Here is a 6,145-nt window from a genome sequence, read left to right on the forward strand (position 1 = left end):
AAATTTGTAAGGAACCACAAAAGACCCCGAATAGTCAAAGTAGTCTTGAGAAAGAAGAACGAAGATGGAAGCATCATGTTCTCTGATATCGGACTGTTACTAACCTATAGTAATTAAGGTAGTATGATATTGGTATACAAACAGAAATATAGATCAATGAAACAAAATAGAGAACCCAGAAATAAACCCAAACATATATGGTCAATTAATTTGCAACAAAGGAGCCAGGAATATACAGTGGGGAAGTCTCTTTAACAAATGGTGTTGGGCAAACTGGGCAGCCCACTGCAAAAGAATGAAACTCAACCACTGTCTCATAGCATACACAAAAATTAACTCAAAATGGATTAAAGACTTGAACCATACAACTGCTGGAAGAAAACATAAGCAGTAAGCTCCTTGACATAGGTCTTCACGATGATTTTTGAATCTGACACCAAAAGCAAAAGCAACAAAGCAAAAATAAACAAGTGGGACTACATCAAACTAAAAAGCTTCTCAGAGCAAAGGAAACCATCAGCAAAATGAAGAGGCAACTTACTAAATGGGAGATACTTGCAAATCATGTATCTGATAAGTGGCTAATATCCAAAATATATAAAGAACTCATACAATTAAACAGCAAAAAACCGAACAACCCAATTAAAAATGGGCAGAAGATTTGAACAGACATTTTTCCAAAGAGGACATCCAGATGGCCAACAGGTACAAGAAAAGATGCTCAACATCATTAATTATCAGAGAAATGCAAATCAAAACCTCACACCTGTTAGAAAGGTGATTATCAAAAAGACAAGAAATAACAAGTGTTGGCGAGGAAATGGAGAAAAGGGAACCCTTGTGCATTGTTGGTGGGAATATAAAGGATGCAACTAGTATGGAAAACAGTGTGGAGATTCCTTAAAAAATTAAAAGCAGAACTACCATATGACCCAGCAGTTCCACTTCTGGGTATCTATGTGAAGAAAATGAAAATACTAATTCAAGAAGATATCTGCACCCCCATGTTCACTGTATTATTTGCAATAACCAAGATATGGAAGCAACCTAAGTATCCATCGATAGAATGGATAAAGAAATTGTGGTATGTATACACAATGGAATATTACTCAGCCATTAAAAAGAATAAAATCCTGCTATTTTCAACAACATGGACGGACCTAGATGGCATTATGCTAAGTGAGTAGTCAGACACAGAAAGACAAATACTGTATGTAAAATACTTATATGTAAAATATAAAAACAAAACAAATTAACAAATAAAAAAACAAGTTTACAGATACATAGAACAGATTGGTGGTTGCCAAAGGTGGGGGTTAGGGGGTAGGAGAAATGGGTGAAGGGGGTCAAAAAGTAAAAAGAAATAAAATACACTATTCTCTACTAAATTATACTATACAGACTTAAGATTTATAGTGTATATTTCTTACAACAACTGTCAAGATAGCTGTCTAGATTAGGATTTATATCTTTTCTATTCAAATTTTTAATTGTGATACATAATACAATAGAAGATATCTATGTAAAAAGAAAAGATTAGGACTTTGGAGTCGAAGAGCAGTGGGTCTGCTACTTACCTGGGTGACTTGGGCAAGTAATTACACTCATCTGTAAAATGGGGATAAGCACAGAATCAATCTCAGAGGACAGCTGGCACATTGCCCTGCAAAGGTCAATGTCTCAATGTCAGCTGACATTAGGACAGATATTACTACACTCATTCTACTTATTACTCAATTGTTTGAATTCTGAAAATGTGAACTAAAATCTGTTAAGTGCAAAAGCTGATGACATGACTAAAACTAGGTGAGGACCTCCGGGAAAGACACAACAAGACAGAGGCAATGCACAGAATTGTGGATGATGCTTTGGGAACTTTTTTGAAGACATCTTCTTCATAACATGTAACAGTAGCTGTTTCTGAGAGTACAGTTAGGAGTTGGTGAAACAGATTTTGATTCCAGAATCAGAGCTGGTGGATTTACTACCTGGGCTGCATCCTCATGCCTAAATATGCTAAAATCAGCTGGTAGCAGCCAAATATACAATATTTAAATAGTCTAATAAATTAAATCACTTGAAGTTCTATAGAAATATACATGTATATACATACACTTTTTTAAAGAAATTATTTCAAAGGCAATTTCAGAACAGGCAAGAGACTATCTAACATAAAGGGAAGTTAATATAAATGCCTCATTTTAAAGAAAAAAATAAGAACTATCTTATTTGTAATCCATATATCCTTAGAATCTAGTTTAACTCTTCCTGAAATGCTTTAGAGTATGTAGTCTTTGCTTAAGAAAGATACTAAAGTGAAATCAGCCTGGAAATGGGGGGAGTATTTTATAGGATCAAACAAGAAACAAAAAAACCAAATGAGTTAAATAAAATAAAATTTGCTGGATTTCACTTTCAAATGATTGGTAAATTTCCTTAGTTGTAAGGAATTCATTATTGTATTATAATCACGCTCATTATTTTTGTATCTATTAATTTATCACCAATATTTTCCAAAAGGATTTGAGGCATATTGAAAACATGTTAAATGACAATTCAAAGGCCAATATAAAATCAGAGAAGATCCAGAGTTCTTTTTTCAAAAATGAGTTCTTATTGGGCAGAAGATATACAAACTTGCCTCCCAAATAATACACCCTCCTAACGGGTCTAGGACTGAGTGTCAACTGCTGCTAACACCCCAGCGAGAGCCCAGCAGGGTTACCTGCCATGGGAGAGTGCACCCTACTAGGAAGGCACCTTGAGTTTGACCAAGCTTTGTCTAGATCCAACTATGAATTTTCAGGAAACACAGAGAAACACATTAAATGACATCGCATAGATGTAATCAGTAAAACCCAACAACAGAAATGCTACAGAACAACCCAATCGCTTCAACAAATAAACTACAAGGAAAACAAAAACAGAAAAAGAGGGGGAATCTACAGATTAAAAGACACTTAGGAGACCTATCAACCAATCACAATGTATGGACCTTATTTTGGATCCTGATTCTAATAAACAAACTATTACAGAAACTCTAAAATGTATGGGACAATGGGAAATTTGAATATTGACTGGTTATTTGTTTATATTAATTTTTGCTTTTCCAAGTTTAAAAGAGTCCCTATCTTTTACAGACATATACTGAAAAATTCACAGATGAAATGACCTCTATAGAATTTGCTTGAAAATAATATAGAGGGTGAGGGTATAAGTAGATGAGGTTAGCGATGAAATAAGATTGACCAGGAGTTGATAATTTTTGACACTATTGTGTTTTTTGGGTTTTTTTGTGGTTTTTTTTTTTTAGTATATATGTTTGAAGGTCCTCATAATAGATTGCTGAAAGAAAGGCTCGTGTTGAAATTAATTCACACAATCACAAAAGGCCAAGTACACATTGTAATCTACCAACAAATTATTTAAAGTCCTGGTATCCTGAAAATTAAATCCTCAGGAAAATCAAAGTTCTCCATAGAAGACTATGCCAAAACAGGATTATTGTTAACCAGGAAGGATCCCTATGAAGGAAAAAATAAAGAGTTAAATGAAGGAAAACACCTAGATTGGATGTTGTTCTTCCAGAACAACTTAAAAGCCAAAGAATACTCACAGCTGAGGGACCCAGGAAAGAATGATGATCTGGGGGAGACCTGGGTTCAAATTTCACTTCCCAGTGACCTGCAGTGAAGCAGACTACTGAGATTCTGTGAGTCCCCATTTCCTCTGTAGAAATGGGTTTCATAGTTGCCACTTACAGGGCTCCAGTGACAATTAAATGAGAGTACCTGGATAAACTAGCTCCCTTGGCCTCAGGCTACCTTTCTAGCTCATTACAGCTCTTCCCGCCTATGTAACTTGCCCTAGAAGTTGACAATCCTGCAACCAAGCTTAATGAATTTGTTTTTTGCTTGGCTCACAGCATTTAAAAAATAAAAGTTAAATTAGCTACTGCTAACAGTTAAAAAACTGGGGAGTAGAGTTACAAATTTAGAGTTCAGGCTTCTGTTTAAAAATTACTGGGTGAGGTCTGGTTCTCGAGCCCCCCCCCCCCCCCCCCCCTTACACCTGGCCCTACAGGCTGATTCTCGACCCCACACTGGCTAAGCTCCCTCCTTCTCCCTGCCCTTCTCCATTTCTTTGCCTCTCCTTGCCTGGCAAATTTCTCATCACCCTTCAAGGCCCAACGCCAGCACCACCCGTCACATTCCCTACATTTCCGTGGCACAATCCCTCCACTACAGTGGGCATCACACCGTCCTGGCATTGTCTGCGTGTCTGCCTTCGTGGCTGCATTCTCCGGCTCTCTAGAGGAAGGGACCTTGTCGCTATTGCCTTTGTGTCCCCAAGGCCAAGCAGAAAGCCTGACCTAAATAATGTAGAATTCAGTAAATGTCTCCTGAATATGTGGAAGGAAATTAGAGCTAAAACATTATAAAAATGTATGATTTTATATCATAGCGTGTTCTGAGTGTTACCAAATAAAGGGGTCAAGAACATTAAAATGTTTCACAAAATGAGAACAAGCTTCTATCTGCTTCCATGTTTCACAAGTTAGTCAGAAGTCACCAAGTGAACAGATAAAGCAGAGGGAACAGGCAGGCAGGGTCATTCATTCATCCACTAAACTGATACTACTGAGTATTTACTGTGTGCTTTCTAAGCACTGCGGATAAACCAGTGCGTAAATCAGACAACTACCTGTTCGCACAGAGCTACTGAACAAAATGATAGATAAAATGACTAAGGGATGAAAGAGGGTGGTTAAGGAAGGCCTCCTGTTAAATGAGACATCTGACCAGAGGAAGAACCAGGAGCCAGCTGTGCAGATCCTGGAGACAACTGCAAGCACTGTAAACGCCAAGTGCAAAGGTCCTAAGGTAATGGGGCTGCATGTTTAGGGAAGGTGAGTGGATGGCTGGGATAGGAAAGCAGTGTTCTGGTCGGGGTTGGAAGGGGAGGTGGGCGGGACCCGCTCTGGTCTTGCTGGGTACCGAGTGAGCAATGACGAGGCACAGGAGGACGGCGATGGGGGACTCCGGGAGGTCGATGAGGGGTTCCTGCAACACTCACACCGGCACGAGGCAGTGCCCCGCCCAGTTTTCCACGTTTGTGCACTGAGCTCCAGCCCAGGCGCTTTCCCACACATTCATAGAGCCTGACAACAACCCTGTCCCAAAGGGCTGGCGCTTCCCCACTTTCCCGAGGGGAAAACCGAGAACAGCGAGCGTCAGTGCCATGGCCAAGGTCGCAGGAACCAGACCCGGCTCCTGAGCATCCCGGCATGGGTGTGCAGCTGCGTGCCGCACATTCGGGAGAGGTGGCGCCCACAGACCCCACCGGGGGCCGCTAGGAGCCATGCCAGCAAGAGCCCGCAGCCCCGGGCTGCTGACAGCCGGAGGGCGGGGGAGACTGCGGTAGCCCGAGGGACAGGGGCAGCAGACGCGCCTCCAGCGGCCGACCCCGGCCACACCGCCCACGCCCCCCGCAAACCCTCCCGCCGCCCTTCCCGGCGGGGCGCGGCCCGAGCAGCCCCCGCCAGGCCTAGCCCGCCGCCGGGCTTACCTCGCCTCCCGCCGCCGCGCCGGGGGAGGGAGCGAGCGGGCAGACTGCCGGCGCTGGCGGCTCTCGCCCCGGGCTCAGCCGGCCACCCCGCCCGCTCCACCCCGCCGCCGCCGCCGCCGCCGCCGCTACCGCCGCAGTGGGTGTGAGGGGCGTCGGGGCGATTCGACCCTTCCGGTCCGGCTCCCTTCGCCACCGCCACCGCCGCTGCCGCCGCCGCCGCCGGAGCCCCGCCTGAGCGACCCGCACGCTGACCAATCATCGCGCCGAGAGGCGGGCCGGCGTGGCCAATGGCACCGGGGGGCGGGCCGCTGCCGAGGGGCGGGTTGCTGCGGGGCGTCGGGTGGAGCCCGGCGGGCGGAGACCAGGGCTCGGTGCAGGTTCCCGCGGTCCGCGCAGTCCGCGCGGGGTGTAGAATTGCAGACACGATCCGGCGTTCCCACTGAGTGTGCTGTCCCCCACGGGGTCCGCAACGCGGTGGCTGGATGCGGAGCCGGGAGGCGGCGGACCGGCGGGATCGAGAGCCGGGCCTCGCGGCTGCAGGTGCAAGCTAGCAATGACTAGGCGGCCTGGAGGGGGA

The 6,145-nt window shown here is 44.5% G+C and overlaps 1 protein-coding gene across 6 annotated transcripts in view; it reads right to left on the bottom strand.

Annotated features, from left to right (window-relative positions):
- Positions 1-5,801, bottom strand: part of MAPK9 (mitogen-activated protein kinase 9) — a 51,905-nt gene extending 46,104 nt beyond the window's left edge. For 4 of the 6 annotated variants that reach the window (XM_088798553.1, XM_074313353.2, XM_088798554.1 and 1 more), the window contains exon 1: positions 5,569-5,707. The gene's annotated coding sequence lies outside the window, so the exon portion shown is untranslated. Of the gene's footprint in view, positions 1-5,568 lie in introns of all 6 variants that reach the window. The other 2 variants (XM_074313350.2, XM_074313351.2) reach the window with 2 other exon arrangements.
- Positions 5,802-6,145: the final 344 nt, after the last annotated feature.

Source organism: Rhinolophus sinicus, chromosome 5, assembly GCF_057876585.1.
Source record: "Rhinolophus sinicus isolate RSI-liver-muscle chromosome 5, RSI-T2T, whole genome shotgun sequence".
NCBI classification, from domain to species: domain Eukaryota; kingdom Metazoa; phylum Chordata; class Mammalia; order Chiroptera; family Rhinolophidae; genus Rhinolophus; species Rhinolophus sinicus.